The sequence below is a fragment of the Canis lupus genome, chromosome 26 (assembly GCF_003254725.2).
Source record: "Canis lupus dingo isolate Sandy chromosome 26, ASM325472v2, whole genome shotgun sequence".
Taxonomy (NCBI): Eukaryota; Metazoa; Chordata; class Mammalia; order Carnivora; family Canidae; genus Canis; species Canis lupus.
The window spans coordinates 1,482,513-1,505,488 of NC_064268.1; the positions used below are offsets into that span (position 1 = coordinate 1,482,513).

Genomic DNA, 22,976 nt, shown 5'->3' on the forward strand with positions numbered 1-22,976 from the left:
GGGAGGCCAGGGAGCCTAGACGGGCCGGGGGCTGCGGAGGGCAGGGCGGTCACAGAGGCCGGGAGACTGGAGGCTGCGGGGGCGGCGCCCGCGGGATCCGGGAGCCCCTAGAGGCAGCAGAGGCCGAGGCGGCCGCAGAGGGCGGGAGGTCGCGGGCGGCGCCCCTCGGTCCCCAGGGACCAGAACGCTGAGGCCCCGCAGGGGGAGCTCTGGCCCCGGCTGGAAGGAGCACGACCCCGACTGTCCCACCCACGGTGCGGCGGGTCCTCGGGCTCCAAGGGACAGGCCCCACCACGAGGCGCTCCTGCCCGGCGCACTCAGGCGCGGCTGGATCCAGGGCCCAGCGATGGCCTCAGGACGTCCCTCTCCAGTCTCTGACCTCGCGGGCGCGGCTCCCCAAACAGCCGCCGCCGGTGTCTGTCGCCTCACCCCTGCGCGGCGACGAGACAGCAGCTGCGCGTCCTCCCGTCCCCTGACCTGACCGCGGCTCCTCGCAGGCCCCGGAGCGCGACGCCCCCTCGTCAGACCGGGCCGGCCCCGCGCCCCGCGCCCCGCGCCCCGCGCCCGCGCCCGCGCCCCGCGGCAGGGCCTGAGCCAATCACGGCCTCCGGGGGGAAGGGCACACCGGACCGTCCCTCTGATTGGGTGGGACGGCGCCACGTGACCCCGCCTGGCCCAATCGCGGCAGGCCACGGGGCTTCCGGGCTCGCAGGTCGGCCTCGCGCTCCTGTCCTGACGAGCCCTGGGGAGACCCCGGGAGAGCGCTGGGGGCCCGCGGCCTCCGGGGGCGTCCTCCGCAGAATCCGGGTGCGCGCCCCAGACACCCCGCCCAGGCCCGGCCCGGCGCGATGCGGAGGAGGACACACAGCCTGCGGCCTTTGCTCCCAACCCCCGGCCGCGCCTCGGCCTTCCTGCCCTGCTTTCCTGGGCGCAGCCTGGACGGCAGCTCAGGCTCCGGCACCGTCCTGGCCGAGACCGGGCGCCCCCTGCGCCTGACCTGGTCCCGCAGATTCCCGCGGGGCTCCCCAGCCCGGCTCCGCCGACGCCTCCCGCCCCCTCTAGCTGCAGCCTCAGGAATGCCCTGCCTAGTGCATCTCTCTCCGGTTTAAACAGAAGTGACGTTGGAGCCGTAGAGCCAGGGAAGTCTGACCTTTGCTCCAGGAAGGTGAGATGATACCGGAGAAGCGGCAGCGGCAGGTGAGTCCTGCATTAACTCTGCGGAGCACTCAGTGATCCCCAGGGAACACGGAGCCCATAGCTGTTGGGGCCCGGGATGGAGGCACCTCCCAGGCCAGGTGAGTCACCCGGGGGGCTGACCTCCAGGGAGGATCTCAGGGACCACTCATGGGGCAGATCCGCTCCAGTGGTGGTTCCTCCATCTGTCTGCGGTAAGGAGAGCATGAGAAGGCTCTAAGCAGGCATCTCTCCGAGGCTCTGTAGCCCACGGGCGCGTTCTGCGTCAGCTGCTGCCGGCACAGACATGCCAGCTCCAAGAGCGAGTCACACGGTGACCCGGTGGTTCCGCAGCCATTCCTGACAGAGAGCACAGAGGCTCTGGCTGAGCGGACGTAGGGGCACGTTGCCTCTGGCCGGGTGGTACGTCATCGAGTTACCATAGAACGCACTTGCTCCGGAGCGTCCTCGCACAGCACATACTTTCCCACCAGACTCCCCTTCAGACCGAGGGTTCCCGGGCACCGAGCCAGTGTTGGACAGGAATGGTGTGATGAGAGAGCTCTTTGTCTCTGCACAAGGAGTGCTGGGGCTTGCCGTACCATCTCTGTGAGGAGGCGCACAGACCTGGACCTGGGCCGGGAATGCAGGTGCTCCCAGGAGCATATTCAGGAAGGGTCACACCCTTGCTGTTGGCCGCGCGAACAGCTTCTCTCCTGGGTCAGCTTCCCTCCTGCTTCCTGTGGCCACTACTCCCGCCCAGCATGGCACAGCTGCCATGTGTCCAGTTGAAGGAGCTTCAGGGCTCTGTATGGCCTGCGGGTCACTCCCTGACCCTTGTCCAGGCCAGACCCTCAGGGACCTTGCATTGAGGCATCCGAGTCTCATGGAAGGAAGCTCCCCTTCCCAGGGAGAGGCTCCAGCGTGGCTGGGGGACCTGGGGAAGCAGAACTACCTGACCTCAAAGCCCCATCTGTGGAATCCGTTGATGCTGGAGTGGGGCACACTCAGCCACATGGCATCCCGTGGCCACTGTCTGCTTCTCTGTGCCCCAAGGACCACCCCAAGGCCTCACTCCTATAATAAGTGTCAGAGCCTGGACTGATGCCCAGGTAGGCAAGGTCTGGAGTTCCAGCTTTTAACCTCAACACCCTGGAGGTGCTGTCCTGACCTGGTCCCATTTATCTTCCCCTTGGAAATGAGGCCAGAGCCCCACTGCCCCTCTGGGATCCATTACCCAGACATTGGCCTTGACAGAGGGCATGGTGATCCTTCCGTTTCTCCCTTTTTTCTCTTCAAAGGAGAAAGTTCTTGCTCTCCGGTGCATTTTACATGCAGCTTCTACGTCCTTGTGATCTTTTTTTTTTTTTTTTCTCTTTGCCACAAAATCCGTCCGTTCTGCAGCAAAACAAAACTACCTCCATTTTCCTCTGGGTTCACACTTCTGTTCCTTTTCTCAGGATTCTGTTCCATCTCCTTTTCTCACTCCACTATTCTGCACGGATAACCACTACTCATCTGTAAGATCCCGTCCAGGCATCACCCCATCAGGGGAGCCTCTGCCCAGCTGGGTGAGCAGCCTGCTCTCGGCAGTAGGTGCTTCTCCCCGTCACTCACGGACTCGTGCAATCAAGCAGTAAGCATTTGATGGGCGCTCACTGTACCAGGCACTGAGGATACAAACGTGACTGTATCCTAGTCGTGCCCCTGCCACATCCTATGAACATCTCACCGTGGACACATGAGCCAACCTTCATGGCCACCATTCGTTTATCCATAATGGGCACCGGACAGAAGCCAAGCCAATCAGAGTCCTTCCCTGAGATTTTCCAGGTGGAACAGACACAGTCTACGTTTCTCCAGTGGTCACGGCTCCATGACATGAGGCTTAGGGTCCGTAGACTCCCATGTTTCCTGCCTCCTGGAGATGCTGGTCCACCATGGGAGGGAATAAAGTTAGAGCAGAGAGTGAAGGGGACACAGTGGTGTTCAGTTGTCTGGTGTCTGCTGCTCCAGAAGCTCACGCCTGTCTGCTTCCTGTAGCGTGCTGGCTCACCTGACTCAGGTAGGCTCCAGGTGGGACCAGATGACACACCCTACCTGGAGGACTGAAGAGTCTAAATGATCCTCAGAGGTGCAGGCAAGTGAAGGGAACCCACAGGAAGAGCATCTCTGGGCCTTGCAAGAACGGGGAGTCTTTGCCCTGGGCTTGTCTGAATAACAAGGGAGGAAGCAAGTTTTCTCGGAGCCAGGGAGAGCTGTAGCCTGGGGGAGTGGCCTGTGGGCAGGAGAACTGCGGCCTCTGCCAGAGCCACAGGCCAGGAGGACGGAAGCAGGAAATGCCCCAACCCCCCTCTCCTCCTGCCCTCCAGTCTCCTGCCAACTCCCCCAACTGGCTGAAGCCCACCAGGAGCTGACAGACTGCTTTCAGGCATGGTGGGGACCGGCCTCCCTGGGCACACCAGGGTGGGGAAGAACGAAGAGCAGCAGAGGAGGGGCACACACAGAACAACCAGCTCAGAAGCCTTCTTGATCCTTGACCAACACCCACCCCTTGACCTCTGGCATTTGGAATTGTGTTTCTGTGGCCAAAAACTGGGAGTTCTGACTGTTCAGTCTATTTCCATGACACTCTCCTGGACCACACAGTCTGATCAAGGACTGTACCTAACGGGATCCCTGGGTGGCTCAGCGTTTTAGCGCCTGCCTTTGGCCCAGGACATGATCCTGGAGTCCTGGGATCGAGTCCCACATCGGGCTCCCTGCATGGGGCCTGCTTCTCCTTCTGCCTGTGTCTCTGCCTCTCTCTCTTTCTCTCTCTGTCTCTGTCTCTCTCACACACACATGAATGAATGAAGAAAATCTTAAAAAAAAAAAAAAAAAGACTGTACCTAGCCCAGAGCCTGGTATACAGTAAGTGCTCAAGAACATGTATGGAATGACTGGTGGGTGGATAATAAAATCTAATGCAGATGCCACAGGGGAAGACTACTCTGATGGATAATGCCTGCCTGGGTTTATCACCTTCTACCGAGTACTTAGGTGAGAAAAGCATCTTTTCCTTTTTCTGCAGTCGCAGACCTAGGAGAAGGTTGGGTGAGCATCATAGAGCCTCTCTTTCCAGCAGGGCGCTGAGCTCTTTGTGGTTATTCAGTTACTATTTTACAAAAGAGAAGAAAGGGGCATAAGTGTCATGGGCTTCCATGTCAATTGGAAACCACAAGCGCCTCCTACAGAATTGTCATCCACGCTAGGACCTCAGAAGGACAGCTTCTTGGGAGTGTCGTGACACTGGCACCTCATTCCGTGATCCCACTCATCGCTAACCAGTCTAGATGTGTAGACGTGAGACGGTCTCAGGCGTGGGCACCAGTCCCCTCTTAGCACAGCGGATAAACCCACCCCTTTGAACACAGGCTCAGCCTGGCTCTGCTCCTGCTAAAGCTGCAGTACTGGGTCCCTGTGTCCTGCTGGAGAAGCACTATGGGGAGCTGGAAAGCGAGAGGCAGATCAATTGGGTTTCGGGGTGAAAGCTGAACAGGTGGCCCTGATTCTTGGGGAAAGTGTACACCTCTGTCCTGAAGGGAATATTGGTTCCTCTGATGGAGTCTGGAGTCTGGAGTGTGTGTTAGCTAGGCTTGAAGAGCCTAGGCCAATCTTCCAGGCAGTTCCTCTGGCAGAGTGAGTGAGTTTGCTGTGGATAATTCTCCACCGCTGGTCAGCCTGTGACCCAGTCTCCCACCACACCCCCACCTCTGTGCAGGGGCAGCAGTGTTGTCGGCTCCATTCCCTCTGGCCTGAGTTCCTTGCATAGGTAGGATGCTTCTGCTGCAGAGGAAGAAACATGATTTATTCCCAGCCCGTTTCAGTGGGAACCCGCCCGGCCTGCCTCTCTACCTTTTGTGCATTAAGAAAGATGGTTTGAGGTCCTCACAGATCCCAAGCTGAGCTCAGCTCAGGCTGCCGAGTGCTGGGCAGCTCCCTGTGAGGACACGGGGTCAACCCGGCAGTGCTGCTGAAGTCGCAGATCCTAGGACTGCTCGCCCCACCCTGCTCTCCTCTGGACTGGGAGCTGGCCCAGGCAGGGTGCTGTGGGGAAAACACAGGGCGACATGGATGTAGCGCCTGGATAACTTTGGAATAAATCCTTCTAGGCTCCTCCAAGTGCAAGAGACAGAAAACCCAATGCAAACTGGCCTACAAAGGAGACTTCCTGACTCCTCTAACTGAGCAGAATGAACAAAATCAGGAGAAGGTGGATCCAGGACTTAGAAAGCCTGTCAAGATCCAGTTTTCTCCATCCATGTTGAGGCTTTGCCTTCTGTGTATTGGTTAATATAACGCGAGCTCCTCCCTGAGGGTGGCTGCTGTACTAGTTTATACAAAGATACAGTCCTGGTATCAGCTTATGTAATGACAGCCCTATATGAAGGCAGCCCCTGTATTAATTTATATAATGAGAGCTCCTTTATTAGTTTATATAATGACAATCCCTGTATTATTTTATATAATGACAGTTTTTGCATTGGTTTATATATGGCAGACCCTGTATTACTTTATATATGGCAGTCTCTATACTAGTTTATATAATGACAATTTATGTATTAGTTTATACAATGACAGTCCTTCCATTAATTTATATAACGACAGTCCCTTTAGTAGTTTATGTAACGACAGTCCCTGTACTAGTTTATATAACGACAGTCCCTTTACTAGTTTACATTGAACGACTGCCCCTGTACTAGTTTATGTAACGACAGTCCCTGTACTCGTTTATATACCGACAGTCCCTTTAGTAGTTTATGTAACGACAGCCCCTGTACTAGCTTATAGGACAGTCCTGGTACTAGTTTATATAAGGACAGCCCCTGCATTAATTTACATAACAAGGCACCCCCTCCTTGGCCGCCCCATCTCCAGGCCTGGTACTCTGGTTCAGACCCACAGAGAAGGGGCTCCTTCTGGGGCCTCCCACACAGCTCCCAGGACTGTGCACCCTCTCGGCCAATCATGTGAGTTCCGGCCCTCAGAGCTCTGATTGGCCAGGCCAGGCAGCAGGTGGGAGTTGGTTCCCATCAGGGACTGTTCCCTGAGAGGGCCGGACACCTGGCACTGGCTCTTCCCACCTGTTCTCTCGGCTGTCTGAGCTCCTGTCCTGGGAAAGCAGGAGCTCTCGGAGAAGCTGAGACCCCCAACCCCATATCGTCACAAGGACACAGTGTAGTTACTTGTTTCGCAGGCTGCCTGGAGCCCCTGCGCTGACTCTGGGACCCTGAGGCCCCTGGACCCCGGCTGAGACCCCACCTGGGGAGAAGCCTGTACAGAGGGACAGAGTGGGGATCAGGGCTCAGCCCCAGGGGGAACAGGGGTCTGTGACACCCCGGTTGCCGGCTCACGAGGATTCCTTGGGAGGGAGGCCATCAGGCTGCACTCCCCCGTGCACGGGGCGTGAGCCACGCGGAGCCCACTCTCTGCTGGTGGTGTTCCGCGGTGTGCACTGTCCTGGCCCACCCCGCCAGCTCAGGGAGCCGCGAGTGCAGGGCCTCGGGGGTGCCAGGCGGCAGCGGCCCAAGGCCAGGGCCCCAGAGTGATGTCCCGCAAGCCTGGGGGCCCTGCAGCGCATCCCGGGAGGGCCTCCGCGGTACTGCGCAGCACCGCTTTGAGCTGAGGGTTCACAGGGAGAAGGCTGTGCTGGCGAACGGGGGCCGGTCCGCTGCCGGGACTCCCCGGAGGCCCGGAGCCCTGCGTCTGTGGGCACTGGTCCGGCCAGGGTGAGCTTGCGACCTGCCAGTGGTGCCTGCGCTCAGATGGACGCCCAAGAATCAGGAGGACGAAGGTCTCAGGACCAGGGCCGGGCTGCCCCAGGACCTACCTGCGCGGTGAGGGTCCCGACAGGACATGCGAGGATGAGCAGAGCTGGGACAGGACTCGCTCAGAGTTGCACAGCTGGAGCCCACCGCCTGGCCCCACCTGGAACAAGGGGAGAAGGTGTCTGCAGGAGCTCTGAGAAATGTGCTGCAGGGCACAGGATGGGGCGGTAGATGGAAACACCAGCTCCTGTGACTGTGGCTCAGAAGAGGGACCATATCAGGTATTGAGAGCTGAGGAGGCTTGAGTGGGATCCTCACCTTTGGAGGAGGACAGAAGGCAGAGGAAAAGTGCGCAGCAGAATCGTGTACTGTGGAACCAGAGGAAAGTCCTGCCCTGCCCTTGGCAGGAAGTCACAGGTCGAGTGACACTCACAGCCTCTGTGGGTCAGGGACTCAGGCACACGGGCTGAAGGAGGGAGTAAGAGGACGACAACGATGACCGAGGTCGAGTTAGTGTTGCTCAAGAAAGAGGAGGAAGAAAAAAGTAAAGCCTTCCATAAGACGAGCTCATATTAACACAGGAAGGAGAAGGGATACAGGAAAACAGAGCAGCCATGGGGATAGATCTTTAAAAAACAAACTGAACGAAAATACCCTTAGGAAGAGCAAAAGAGAAACGCACTGATATGGGAACAAAAGGAGTTGCACGGCATCCTAGTTTATGCTCCTCAAGAAGAGAACAAAGAAAAAGAGAAGTAAAATCCTCAAACATATAGTTTTAGGGAGCTTTTCTTCAGAAGAGACTGAATCCATAGCCTGAAAGGATATAGTGCATTGCAGATAAAATCCACATGAGCTTACTAGCCCCAGGATATGTCCCAGTTTTCCCAGACTTCACAGAGTAAGAAACGCTCCCCCAAGTTTCAGGCAGCAGTAACAGCAGCAGACATCAAGGCACTTTTAGGGCAAAATCCAGAGTTGCTCAGACTTTCTTGAGCAAAATGAAACATTTAAAATACAGAGACAGAGCATAGGATGAACTCATGGCGGGCCCCAGGTCACGTTGAGATTTTGCGTTGCATTAAGGGATTTAGATTTTAATGTTCAGCACAGTGAGAAGGATTCAGGAGAGGCTATTGTGGTGGTCCAGGCACAATGTGGTAGTGATGGGGACTAGGGTGACAGCAAGGGAGACCAGGAGAGATGGATGAATTCAGTGCGTATTTTGGAAGTAGTTTCTTTATTATTTTTTAAAGATTTTATTTATTTATTCATGAGACAGAGAGAGAGAGAGAGAGAGAGAGAGAGAGGCAGAGACACAGGCAGAGGGAGAAGCAGGCTCTGTGCAGGGAGCCGGATGTGGGACTCAATCCCGGGACTCCAGGATCATGCCCTGAGCCAAAGGCAGGCGCTTAACTGCTGAGCCACCCAGGTGTCCTGGAATTAGTTTCAACTGGACTTGGTGACATGCTGTGTGGAGATTGGCAGTAGGGGCAACAGGGTAGGAGAGAGCATGGGAGTGAGCAGGATTTTGAATTGAGAAGTTTGGTTGTGGTGGCACCATTTTGCTGAGATACAAGCTGAAAGAGAAACTGTCTTGAGGGCAAAGAGTTTGGTTTTGGGCATATTAAATTTGAGATGTCAGGAGTGATAGTAAAATAATTAACAGGTAATACTGTCATAGGAACCTGCTAATAAGAAGGGGGCACTTTTCTGATCAGGACACATGTGATTCAGTATATACACCAGTGCTGGAGCATCCAACTGGAAATCGTGGTGTGATGCTGAGTAGATGCTATGTCATGATGTGGAAACTCAAGGCAGAGATCAGGACTGAGACAAATGTAAGGGTCATTGGGTGATATTCACTGCCTGAAACTGGATATTTCTGGGCTTATAGAAAGGAGGGTAAAGAGATCCTAGGACCAAGCCCTTGGGGCACATTGACACTGAGAAATCAAGAAAGGATGAGGAGCAGCAAAGAGTGAGCCAGAGGGGTAAAAAGAGAACTAGTTGTCAGTTAATATGGAAGTCAGGCAAAGGACATGCTCAGGGCAAGGTGGTCAGCTGAGCTGGGCTCTGTTCAGAGCAGTAGGATGGAGACAGTAGGAAACTGTTGGTTTGGCAATATGAGGTCCCAGGTGGCTTTGACAAGAGTAGTTTCAGTAGGACTGGGAATTAAGCACTTGGCTGAAGAGGGGCATGTTTGTCCACTGGTAGGACAAGTTCAGAGTGGAGGGAGAAGCTGATGCTCGTGCAGTAGAAGCAAGGGTTAGCAGACAAGGGCTCTTGAGAAGGCAGGAGGAGGTGAGATCCAGGGCATAAGTAAGGGTTGGATGCCACAAGGGGCAGGGACACATCAGACATTGTGCAAAAGAGAGAAGGTGGAAGGCATGGGTGCACAGGAGAGTAAACTGAAGGTTTGGTGGTGAGAAGCTGGGGCAACTACTGTTTAATGGTTTCTTTTTTTAAGATTTTATTTATTTATTCATGAGAGACACAGAGAGAGAGGCAGAGACACAGGCAAAGGGAGAAGCAGGCTCCATGCAGGGAGCCTGATGTGGGACTCAATCCCAGGACTCCAGGATCATGCCCTGAGCCGAAGGCTGATGCTCAACCGCTAAGCCACCCAGATGTCCCTGTTTAATAGTTTCAGTTTTCTCCATAAAGTCTGAGGACAGGTATCAGCTGAGACTGAAAAAGAGAAGACATGTGAGAAGCTTGAGGACCGAAGGGAAAGTGAAAACATGGTTTTTGAGAATGGAAATGAACTTTGTCAGAGAAAAGCAGTGGTGCAATGTGAGATCCAAAGACTTAAACTGACAATGAGACCAGTCAGCACTGAGATCAGTCAGCACCTGCTTTGGGGCAGGTGCAGGTTAGGTGGGAGCTGGGTTTAAGTTGAGTTCTGTCTTGCCCATGAGTGAAGTAGAGGGAGAGGGGCAGAGGAGCTAATGGTGTCTGGTGAGTGCTGAATCCAAGGGGCGCCAGGCAGTGAGGGCACTGGGAGATGTGAGGACGGTAGACCGGGTGTTCTCACCGGGATGGAGGGCACTACATCCTGTGGAGTGAATGGTCAGAGGGGGAGCCATTGCAGATGAGACGTCAGGAGTGGGAATGGGGGTGGGGGGTGGAGAGGTCATTCAAGATGACAAGGTTCACAAGTGGGGTGAAGGTCATGGGGTGGGGCAGATGTCAAGGACCGAAGACCAACAAATGGAAAGGACCATTTGCTTGTCACTTGTACTGTGTTTAAAAACAAGTGACATGCATGTACGTGCTAAATGTCGGGATAGTGGTTACCTGGGGAAGAGGTGACTGTGCGGGTGCAGGCAGAGGCCTGGGGGTGCCGCTGTGGTTCTGTGTCTCCATCTAGCGCTGCTTGCCCATTTGTTCACTTCATGAAAATTCCTCAAGCTGTTAATTTCTGATGGGTACACTTTCCTATTTGTTATAATTCAATACAGAATGAAAAACATAAACAACAGAAAGTAAAGGAATACCGAGACAGGTGTTTATAGGTTATGGTGCACATTATTACAGCAGTTCCTTTCCCCCTTTAGCTCTGTATTTGAGTTCTCTCTACACACACCTGCACACAGGTGCATACCTTTGGACCTTCTGAATTTTTTCTGAATACTTGTTTCATTTCTTACAATTAAGTCTTTAATCATTTTTTCATTAGTAGCACCAACGGGATTACTTTTTTTATAAATTTATTTTTTATTGGTGTTCAATTTGCCAACATATAGAATAACACCCAGTGCTCATCCCCCTCAGTGCCCGTCACCCAGTCACCCCCAACCCCCGCCCACCTCCCTTTCTACCACCTCTACTTCATTTCCCAGAGTTAGGAGTCTCTCATGTTCTATCTCAACAGGGGATTACATTTAAAACAGAATTATTTTTTAGCATCCCCAAATGCAATGGACTCTAATTGTTCTGTTATGCAGGGTTTATTTAATAAGTCAATCTGTAACCCAGTCAAGTCAAGTGGCGTGTCCAGCCAGGCACACGGGTTTAGAGTCATTTCCTTTCAGTCCTCTCTGTGTGACTGTCATTAAATATAAAACCTCACTTGGAGACAATGTCAACTTGGACCAGGTGGGGTCCTTTTGGCCTGGCAAGTGTTCCTCCTTTTATCCTTGTCCAGATGGGCCCAGAGTGGGGCTCCCGCTCTTCCAGTGATATCCGAGTTCAGGGCAGACAACAGGCCCCTTTGTGTGTCTCCGCAGTCCTGAGCTTCCGGCTGGAAGGGCTGTCAGTGGGCTTGCTCCGTGCCCAGCCCCATGGGCACCAATGCCAGCAGGCGGCTCTGCTGATTTACAGAAAACATCACCCCTCTTCATTGCCGTGGCGGAAGATGGTCTGACAGCCCTCCCTGTTCTTTTTTTTTTTTAATTTTTAATTTATTTATGATAGTCACAGAGAGAGAGAGAGAGAGGCAGAGACATAGGCAGAGGGAGAAGCAGGCTCCATGCAGGGAGCCCGACGTGGGACTCGATCCCGGGTCTCCAGGATCGCGCCCTGGGCCAAAGGCAGGCGCCAAACCGCTGCGCCACCCAGGGATCCCAGCCCGCCCTGTTCTGAGCCACAGCTGAGCTCGCTTTTCTGGAACCTGCAGTCCCCGGAAGCTCGGTAACCTCCACTTCCCCTGAGAGCTGGAGGTGGTCTCTGCTCCCCAACAATGTGTCTGAGATGCAGAATCCCACCCAAATGTACGAGAATATGATTACCTTCCACTCCCTCTAACTGGATTGTGCTGGGCTCTAAAAGCTCCATTTCCTCTCTTAATTTCATCATCATTATTTCTACCTTTATCAGTTTCCTCCAAGGTAACCCAATCACTTGGGATTAAAACAGTCATTTGGAAGATTTCCAATCCGGATGAAGGTTTACATTCAAGTTCAAACTCCAGATCAAGCTTTTCTATCTCAGGGCTGTTCTCCCCTCTGCTTCTCTTGGATGTAAAAGTGGCGGGGGAGCTTGGGGTGTGGGGATGGGAAACTGGGGCTGCCAGATAGACTCCCACTTGCATTTGAATGCCAGGCAATTTATTTTTATTATAAACATCCTCAAAATTTCACAGAACATTCTTATACTAAGAAATACATACATGATTTGCCTAAAATGCAAAGTTAACTGCACATCCTCTATTTGCAAAATCGGGCCACGCCACCTCTCCCTGACTTCTCCCCCACCTCGCTAACATTCCTCCTGTATGGTCCAGCTATGCAGGGCCATGTCAGCCAGCCCCTTTGAGCTTGGACCTCAAAGCCAGGATGGTCCGAGTCAGCATCCTCCCCCAACGCAGTGAGTCTGCGCTGCCGACCTGGTGGGACAGAGGAACAGTCGGGGGAGGCAGTGAGCAGCGGAGATGGGTCACTATGTCAGGATGTTGCTGGGCACCTCTGTGATGGCGTCTGCCTCCCCTGGGCCCGTGTCCCTTGAACTCAGCAATTTGTTTGGCTCTTTCTGCATGTCTGGGTGGCGGCTGTGAGGTTAGGGCACCTCTCCCAGGAGCTACAGGGCAGACAGGTCCCTCATGTTGACATCCCTGCATCAAGATAGGTCTTTGGGAAGACCACACATACCCACTGCCCTTTGGGTTTCTCAGGACCCCGGCAGAGAGGTCCTCTGAGCCCGTGAGGCGTGTGGGGTGTGGGGAACAAGGTGTGGAACCAAGTGATCCATGAAGAGCTGCAACAAGGCAAGACATGGGGCGTTGGGTGGAGAGATGTCACCACCAGGGCAGCCCAAGTCAGGTCCCCAAGGCGTGGCCAGAGGTCAAACCTGGCCTATTTCTCCTGACTGAGGCCAAAGCTCTGCCCCAAATGCTCCCTGACGCCATTTTACTCAAAGCTGCCACCTCTGAGGTGGATTCCAACAGTCAACGTTGGAACTCCAAAGCTGGGGATGTTCACTGGGGAGGTTGCTGAGTGGAGGTGAGTGGGGCTGAAGGAGGTGAGCTGGGTCACACAGCTGCTTTCTTCGCTCTCCGTGGGACCAAGTGTGCAGCACTGGCTTGTCCGGCCTAAGGGACTCCAGCAGATGTTTACATGCCCACGTGCCCAGCAACATCGTTCACAGTAGCTAAAAATGAGAGCAACCCCAGTGTGCCCCGATGGATGATGAATGTGGTCCATTCATTCAGTGGAACGCTATTCCGCCATACGACGGAGGGACATTCTGGCACCTGCTCAACCAGTCACAAATATGCAACAACTAGGACTCCCCTGTGTGAGGTACTTGAGCAGTTAAACACAGAGTGGGTGGTGGGTGCTGGGGCGGGGGTGGCAGTGTTCAAAGGGCATGGAGTTCCAGTCTGGCAGGATGAGAGTCCTGGTGGGGACTGTCGCACGCCAGTGTGAATACACTTAGTACCACTGGACTGGATGCTTGAGAACAGATGAGGAGGGACATTTTATGTTATTCGTACTTTACCACAATTCAAAATAATTTCAAAAAGAATCCAAAAAGTTAGTATTATTATAGATGTCTGGTGGTATCACCTTGTCCTACATACATACGTGCAGGGCTTTTGATTTTATTTCTTCTCCACTTCCACCCATTTCCCAAACATCCTACAATGAAGCACCATAATAAGGAGATAAAATGTAGGCAATGTTGTGTGAGGTCACATGGGAACGTTCTCCGTGCCTTTGTTTCAAAGGCTGTATCACATGCCTGTGAGAGCTGCCAGGGTGGCCTGGGCCACAGCCCAAAGTCTCTTCCTAGACAAAGTGGTTGGGGAGAAAAGCCAAGTGAGTGTGAAGATCCCACGGGAGCTCCACGTGCCACAGCTGGGGCATTGCCTGACTTACGCTAGCAGCCAGCAGGGACAGAGGGCGGTGAACCCCAGTGCTACCCAGCCCTGGCACACCCCATCTGCTGCAGGTACATCCTCTCTTGTCCTTTGAAGCAGTGTTGAGCTGTGCTGTCGCTTCCATTCCCTTTGAGACCACCGCGGGGACCCTGTCCCCTCCCATTCCAGTGAAAGGTCCCAGCTCCACCCTACTGACCAGGATGGCACTGCCAGAGAGGGTGGTGTGGCTTGGCTGGTGCGGTCCTCATGCACACAGGGCCTCACCTGGTCCAGGCCTAGGCGGCCCAGACCACCACCCACAGGAGTGTCCCACCACTGCCTCAGGCTGCCCAAGACGTGGACACAGCAATTCTCTGTTACAAGATTCATGGGTCATTGCGGCACCGGTGGGAGCAGCCTGACCCACGAAGCCTCTGGAAATGCAATTCTCAAAGCTGATCACACGCTTAAGCCTCACCTAAATTAAATGAATTATTTAAAACCTTGTCCTTGAGCTACTCTCCATCAACTGAGGAGTGGGGTGGGGGAATCTTCTTAAGGGATCCCAGGCTATAGCATCCCTTCCCACTCCACAACCCAGACACCTTCCTGCACGGCATTTTGAAAATGCACACCTGGTCACACACCCTACACACATGCACACATGTGCACACACAACACACAATTCTCTGCCATATGATTAGTATCCAAACTGTGACAATTCCAATGCCAAAAGGGGCTACTCTTTCTATTTATGCCATGTCCACAGATGGCCACCAGGATTGTTCTGGGAGAGTGTCCTTCCACCAAGAGGGCCCTTCATACTCCAGCTCCTGCCTTCTCAAGACATCTTTTCACCTCCCCTCCCTCTTGAATTCCAGCCGTGCTGGCCTCCTTCTGCTGCCTCCAGGCCTTTGCACGTGCTCTTCCTGTGACCTTCCACCATCTCCTGTCCTGGCTCATTTCTACTCATCGATTAGGTCTCAGCTGAAACGTCACAGCCTGAGAAGTGCATTCACTGCCCCCTTCCATGTCCACCCTTCATTTTCTGCTACCTTGACAGGCTGATCTTTTTTCCTTTCTGGCACATATCACAGTTTGCAATGACACACTTATTTAATGTGATTATTTGCTCAGTGTAGAACTCCCGTGGACTGTGAGCTCTGTGGGAGCTTCTTACCTGGTGTCCAGAAGAACGCTGCCCCTGGATATTTATTGAATGTTTGAATGAGTTGATTACTTTATTTTAATGGGGGCAGAAGCCAAGGTCTAGATGGAAGAGATCAAGCTTCTCCAATCTCATCAGGTCACACATCCTAAGGATCAACAAGTCTCTCTCTTTTGACTCAAAGATCCTCATGGGTCTTTCCCCCTAAGCTCTCATGGACTGAGCAATAATATAGGCTCCTTCCCTGGAGAGCAGTGAATCCACATTGGCTTGGACAGAGGAGCCCCATGCATGGCCCTCTTCCCTCTATCTGGTGTGTGTCTGTAGGATGCAGGTAGGAAACGTGATCCCCACATGCACAGAACAGGCTAGGTGACAGCAGACCCTCATGATGGCCAGTTCTGGTGATGGGACCTGGGGCTCAGGCCCAGCCCCACATTCTGGGTGCTGGTGAGAAGCATTCCCAAATCCCTGGAGGGCTGGCTATAGTGATGGCATGGGCCTAATTCAGCATCCACAATCCCCGATGGCTCTAAAACCACAGGATAGCCCATCCAATAAACTCAGAATAGCAGGGGGCTAATGAACCTGTGAATGAGAGTTTATCTTGGCCGTGTTGAGAAAGACCATTAGTGGGAACACGGAGAGTGGAAAACCAGTGTCGCCTGCCCTGCTAGATTCCCTGGAGCCCACCTGGTCTCCAGTCTCTCAGGAGGCCCCAGGTGGCCCCCAGGGACCAGCCAGATTCTCGGTTGGCTGCAGCAGCAATGACCCACTTTGGACAAGAAGCAATTTCTCTTTCCATCAACCACATGGAAACTGTCAGTTTGAAAGAGTGAGCGTTCCCTCCTGCCATTTGCTGTGTTTTAGCTAATTCTTTCTTTTTTTTTTTTGGCAACTGTACTAGTTCAGGCCCATTTCAACAGCAAGTGACAGAATTCCAACTCAAACTGGCTGAAGTGAAAACTAAAGCCTGTGAATGTGAGAGGAGTTTATTGTAGACCTCGGGAGTGTGTGGGCTTTCTATTCTCTCTCTCATCTCTGCTCTCCTCCTCTGAGTGGGGATTTCCTTGCAGGAGTGAGGGAAGGAGATGTTCACTTGCAGCCTTGCCCATGATAATAAAGCCCACCCAGCCTCTGCCAGCTGGTGCTGCCTGCAGAGGTGTGGACTGACGCAGGCTCCCAGGAGCCTGGGACAATTCCTTGCAGGCAAAGCTCCCTCTTTATAAATTCTGCACAAAGTCTCCTGCTGGCCTGGGAGGGGAACACCATGGCTTTTCTGGTGCCATTGAGACCTGCATGGAGAGAATTATGTAAAAGCATGAATTGGACCTAATTTCCCAGCTCCAGGCTTTTGGGAACCTACTCAAATGAACATTTTCCTTGAATTGCAAAATAGTGTGCTAGGATGGGTCAGGGAGCTAGCTACTGGGAATGGGTTGTTAAAAGTGATCTTTCAAGACGTGATAATGTCAGACAAGGATCTTGCTCACTGAAAAAAGTTTGTTTAAAAACTTATAAACAATATCCATCCCCCAGAACACCCTAAATACTCCCTACTTCCCTCCATGGTCCAGACTTGGCATCCTAGATGGCTTAATATGGAATGAGTGACGTATGTCCCTGCAATGGCTCCAGTGTTTCTCTCTTTTTTAAAAAAAGATTATTTACTTATTCATGAGAGACACAGAGAGACGCAGAGACATAGACAGAAGGAGAAGCAGGCTCCCTGTGGGGGAAGGGAGGGCTGATGCAAGACTTGATCCCAGGACCCCAGAATCATGACCTGAGCTAAAGGCAGATGCTCAACCACTGAGCCAACTAGGCGTCTTGCTACAGCAGTTTCTCATCCACTTATGAAAGCACCATGCTTGGGCAGCCTGGGTGACTCAGTGGTTTAGCGCCACCTTCAGCCCAGGGCGTGATCCTGGAGACCCGAGATCGAGTCCCATGTCAGGCTCCCTGCATGGAGCCTGCTTCTCCCTCTGCCTGTGTATGGGTGTGTGTCTCTCTCTCGTTGTGTGTCTCTCATGAATGAATAAATAAAATATTTTTTAAAAAAGAAAGCACCATGCTGTGTCCCACAACCTGGATGGCGTAGCCCCTGCCTGCCTCTTTAATTCAGTGTCCATCATCCCCTTGTTTATTCTGCTGCAGCCCCTCCGACTTTCTTGCTGTTCCTTGAACATGGCATGTTTACTTCTACCTTAGGGCCTTTGTACCTGCTTTTCTGCTTTCCTGAACACTGTTCCCACAAACCCTGTCCTTCCAGTCTCAACTCATGTGACCTCCTCAGAGATGCCTTCCCTGACCTCTTGTCTAATGCAATCTCCCCACACCAAGTCGCATTCACATTACCCTATTTCATTTGTTTCACAGATTTGTCACTTAGATTACTTGCCTGTTTGTTTAGAGTGTAGCTTCTAAGTCCATTGATTCCAGAACCAGATGCCTTCTCTGAGTGTCAGCATCACCACTTCCTGTGTGACCTTGGGAAAGTGACTTGGCCTCACTGTGTCTTGTTTTCAGTTATCAGTTGAGGTAATGGAGCACCTGCCTCAGGTGCTATGGCATCACTTGGGTGATTTAATGCATGTGAGGTGTTTAGTACAGTGTCTGGTGCATATAAGTGATATGTAGGTATTTGTTTGTATGGCTGCTCCTCTGTTGCTTCTGCTGCTGCTGTTCCTATGACCACCATCACCATCACCATCATCACAATCACCATCATCACCACCATTATCACCATCACCATCATCATCATCATCATCATCATCATCACTATCATCATCACCATCACCATCATAATCACTATAATCATCACTGCCATCATTATTTCATCACAAGAATATAAACCCAGGGAGAGCACTCTTGCCAGCATCTAGGATGTGCCTGGTGTGTGATAGGCATGGAAATATTTATGGAATGAATGTGGAGTTATTGAATGAATACATGTGCAAATACTCCAGTTGCAGTGGGATTCTGCTGCAATGCTGACATAAATGGAATAAACTAATTGCTGGAGTCTGAATGTTTTAGGATTAAAAATAAAAACTACCCTTCTGCCCACTCTGGATGCTCTTCCAGCCTTTCCTGCACTCCTGGCACCTCTGAATCACATGGAGCTCCATGTTGCCTCATTGATTAAGTGTCTAGGCCCATTAAATGATGGATTTTACATCAATACCATCCTGCCCTGGGAACAGGCCTGGGCAGGAGAACTCTCTAAATAAAGACATCTGATGATGGGTGTGTGACCCTGGGCAAAGGGAAGCGAGGGAGGGAGCTTCCTTTTCATTAGCTGAGGCCAGGAGAGGCCCCATGGGAGGTGTGGGTTTGGAGCCTGCACTACACTCTGAGCAAAGAAGCCTGTCTCACAGAACTGCCCGCAGCCTCTGCCAGGAAGCAGGTTTTTGAGTGGATTTGGGGTGAGTAGTCCCAGGCCACTCATCAGAGCTACAAAGGAGGATGAGGCTAAGGCCCTGACTTTCAGCATCTGCCTCGAGGCTCTTTTGGGGATGCCCTCCCACTCTGCCCAACAAAGGGAGGAAATCAGATGATTTGCTTATAAAATTCAGCACACTGGGAATCTGGGTTCTGTAACATTAGTGATAGTCCACTAATCTAGAAAAAAGAAAATAAGAGAAATATATCTCATGTTGCGATCAAAATCCATCATTTATGAAATGCTCCTTTTTACCCATACTTACTTATGAAGTTGCTAATACTCTTGCACATCTTATGTACCAAAAATCAAAGTGGATCTTTCCTTGGGTGGACCTTCTGTATACTGGAAATCAAACGTGCACTCAAGAATCTCCTATGTCCCCAGGGAGATGGTCTCCTCTGGCACAAACTCCCCTTCACTATGCACACATCTTCAACCCATATGTCCTGTTTCTATTTGCCCATAAAATTCCAGAGTCGGGACTCAGTCTTAGCCCCATTTTCCATGAAAGAAAGGAGGGGAGGATGGAAGAGGTGCTTGCCCAAGATCCCCCGTGATCTCCCTGCAGCAATGGGACTCCCTCTCCTATGTGCTGCTGGTCGACCTTGCTAATCATCAGAAATGACCCCACTTACGCTCTAATGAATTAACCCATATGATACTTCTTTCTCCACCCCACCAACTTTGACTTTATGACTTTTCAGGGAAGAGTTGGCACTGTGGAATAGTTGAGTCATGAACGGGGCTGTGCAATGAAAACGCTGCAAGGAATTCCTCACATTCTCTGAGTGTGTGGCACTCACATTTGCTGAGTGTCAGCAACCCCAAAGAGTCAACGTGGTGAGTCTGAAACTGTTACCTGCATGGACCAGTGGTCAAGGTAAACACAGAGCAGTGGGGCCTCAATGATCACGAATGCATGGACCTAGCATCAGGCTCCATGCCCTGCACCTACCTTCACATGTTTGCTCTGCACAAGCCCCCAGCTTGAGGATAAAGCTTCGGAGGGAGACCACCTGACCAAGTGAGCTGGTCATTCTGCACATGCTGGCAACACAGACTCACTGCTCTGGTAATCTGACCCCAGGGCTCTGCATCCATAACTGCCATTGATGGCTACCTCCACTGGGTTCAGCTGATAGGCAGTGTTGCATCCCTCTAGGACCGCTGTCCTCCCTGGGCTCCCCCTCTCCTCCCTGGACCCTGGGCTTCCTGCCCTTACTCAGTCCCTGTGTCCGCATTCCTGACAGGTTCACTGTACCCTGCCAGAGCCCTGAAAACAACGTCTTTATTAAACGGTGCATGTGAAGCACTGTGCTTATTCTTTGCCCTCAGATCCCAACCAGAGCCCCAAAGAAAGTGTGAACCATCAGAGATGAGGCCCCTCACCCTGGAGGAGCCAGGGCTCAAAGTGGGGCTCACAGCCTCTGAATATGAGGCCTTGGCTCACACCAGCCCCATTTCCCATTCCCAAGGTCTCCTCTCTCTCCCCACCTGTCCCCTCCTCCTGTTAGAAGTGGACTCGGGGTGTCTGAACCTGTAAGCGGACTTCCAGAGGTCAGCACTTGCAATAAAATACAGCACAACTCCTGAAGGGATGAGCCAACATGAAGAAGCATCTGCGGAGACAGAACATACTCTACTCCTGCAGTCCCAAAGCTTAGAGCATGTAACTCCCAGGGACAGTGGAAAGTATTAACCTGGAGGGCTCCCACGGCCTTTCTTACAGAGCATTCAGAGCAAAGATTCAGGGAACAGAGATCTGCAGTTAGAGGCTCCCGCTGCTCTGACAATCTACTTCTGATGCAGGTGGTCTGCAAACCACAGGAGGGGAAACAAGTCCCTGGTTCATGCCCGAACGCCAGCCTGCTCTACCCGCCTCGGGCAGGGCAGGGGTCTTCAGGGCCATTAGGGCAGAGCCTTCCATCACCCGCAGTGGTAGGAGAGTGGCGTCCTTGGGTAATAGTCATATATAATGGTAAACATCCTGCGAATTTATAAGTGCAAGGACAGCTATCATCACAGGAACTGTCCTCACGCTGTCATATTAGCTCGGAGCGTTAAACAGCCTTGTAAAAGTCATAGCTATTTTTAGGAAGGACGGCGTCCTTGCACAGAGGCAAGGATGCTTCAGTGTCAAAGCAAAACATAATCTACTGGTGAAAGCAGCCTGTGCCTCCCCTCTGTCACTAAATTACTGGGCCCGACAGCATGGCTGAGCTTTGAATTATTAAATACAAGAATGTTGGCCCCATTTAAGTGCAGTTCCTGTAAGCTCAGTATTGGAAAGAAAGGTCACAGAGGAAACTCTCGGTAGAAAGATGAAAGGAAACGTAGATAGAGACCCAAATGTCCTGGCACTGCCGGAGGAGGAGGCGAAGGAGAAGGGACACAATGGTCCCTCGTGCCCTCGAAGGACAAGTCAGAGTGGAGCAGATGTCCCCTGCTGTCACACTCAGACTATGTCTCTGCCTGCAGGAACGGGGCTGAGTGGGACGGCAGAGACTGGGGTTTGTATCAGCCCCGGGACATGGGGGTGGAGCTTCTCCCAGGTACAACCTAGGTTCTCACAAGGAGATTTGCAGATGAGGGGCAGCAAGTGAATACAGACATCTCTGTGCACCAGCCACAGAGCCTGGGAGACACATGCTCAACATCACTATCTACGCTGACCAGGGGAATCTCCTTCATGTTTAAATGTGTCTACACTAACCTGGTGGTCTCCCCACCTCCCTCCCTGTGTCTACACTAATCTGATGGTCTCTGCCTTCTCCTCGCTGTGTCTACACTGACTCAGTGGTCTCCCCCTATCCCCTACTCTGTCTACACTGATCTGCTCTGTCTACACTCGGTAGTCTCCCATCTCCCCAGCTGTGTCTATACTGACCTGGTGGTCCCCAGCCCCCCACTGTGCCTGCACTGGTCTCCCAAGCACCTTGGGCCTGCACTGGCCCCAACTCCATCAGGGATTGCTATGAACCACCTGGAGCAGGTGCTCTGGGCCCCTCCCTGCCCACAGGCCCGTGGTTCTCAGCCAGGAGCACCGGCTCCAGTCTAGAGACTCAGTTCAGGACTCCTTCCCCGCCTGTGAATCCGTTGCAGACAAACTGTCCTTCGTCAGCAGGTGGATGAACTCCCACCTGAGCCCTGGGCCAGGTGCCAACCCTCCCACCCTCAGCTGCACTGTCCGCATGAGTGTTCTTGAGCTTTCCTGGTTGCTCTCTGCTTCATCTGCCTTTCAGGAGGGCCTCAGCCAGGACTCAGACGGGGAGTGGGGGAGTATTTCCTGCCCCACATGAGCCCTAGGCCAGGTGCCGGCCCTCCCACCCTCAGCTGCGCTGTCTGCTGTCCACTGTCCTGTGAGCACAAGGCCGCCTGGGCCCGAGACACTGAGCCCAGGCAGCAAGGCCTGAAGGGAGGAGCACTCCTCCCAGGCCCTGAGGATGGGTCTTCGGCCCCACCGGTAACTGCGGTGCCCAGGCCCCTGAACCCCAACACCAAGCGAAACAGATGGGGAGTGAGTTGGGGTCAGTGGTCACTGTGAGAGGCCTGCAGAGTCCCAGATGCTCTTACCTGCACCTCAGGAGCAACCAGGAGGGTTCAGGCCCCTTCCCACAATCCAGGCCTCTGAGAACCCCCGGATGAGTTTCCCCCAGGTGAGATCCCCCAGGGGAGGCTCTCAGAAGCAGAGGCTCCCCCCATACCCCGAGTCCCCAGGTGAGGCCCCAGGAGAGCTGCCCTCGGGGGTCTGAGCCCACGGACATGATGGGGAGCAGGCCTGGGGCCCAAGGTCTCCTGGGAGGGAGGATGATGTGTCCCCTGCTGTCACACTCAGACTATGTCTCTGCCTGCAGGAACGGGGCTGAGTGGGACGGCAGAGACTGGGGTTTGTACCAGCCGTGGCTCAATACCCAGAGGACACCTGGTCCCCAAGCCCCTGCCCTCTGCTCCTGGGGCACTCAGGGCTGGCCAAGGGGCAGGAAGTGTGTCCCTGGGCTTCATGCACAACTGCCTGAGACCCCAGGTGACTGGCTTGGCAATAACTGCCCCCGAGTGTGAGTCGGGGCCACGTGACACCCACGGCTCAGCCCGAGGACGCACGGCAGGTGTGTGTGCTCTGCTCTGTGACCTGAACTGCAGGTGTGAGCAGCAGACGGAGGAGGGTGAACGTCAGGAGGGCTCATCGAGCTCCTTGGTAGGGTGGGGCTCTGAGGTTTCAGGAGGGTAGAGCAGGTCTCCTTTCTCAGGGCCCAGCCTGAGATTGGAGTCACAGGGTGACCTGCTCCCTAGACCCACCCCGGAGGCTGCACGTCGGGGGCAGCAGAGCGCAGACCCCAGGCTGAGGGTCAGTCCTTCCCTTGCGTCATGAACCACCAGGGAGGTGGCGGCAGGTTAGAGCTCAGGAGCAGGCAGAGAACCAGCCTGGCACCTGGCGGGATCCCTCTCAGCCCCACCCCTCCCTCTGATCTGTTCTCTGGAGCCCTGCCTGGGGCCTGGGGTGGGCAGTTTGCTCTGGCCTGAGGCTGCAGGGGCGAGGGGAGGGGCTCTGTGGGGACAGGTAGAGGGGAGCAG

The 22,976-nt window shown here is 53.4% G+C and overlaps 2 long non-coding RNA genes across 2 annotated transcripts; one reads left to right on the forward strand and one right to left on the reverse strand.

The window, feature by feature from the left end:
* The first annotated feature begins 696 nt into the window (after positions 1-696).
* On the forward strand, positions 697-19,713 carry LOC118352401 (uncharacterized). Its single transcript, XR_004809475.2, has 2 exons — positions 697-1,197; positions 19,109-19,713. It is a non-coding gene; the product is annotated as an uncharacterized LOC118352401 (long non-coding RNA).
* LOC112676405 (uncharacterized) lies at positions 1,899-10,427 on the reverse strand. The gene is made up of 4 exons (XR_003146502.3): positions 10,287-10,427; positions 7,046-7,143; positions 5,071-5,262; positions 1,899-5,001 (listed from the first exon to the last, which is right to left on the reverse strand). It is a non-coding gene; the product is annotated as an uncharacterized LOC112676405 (long non-coding RNA).
* Positions 19,714-22,976: the final 3,263 nt, after the last annotated feature.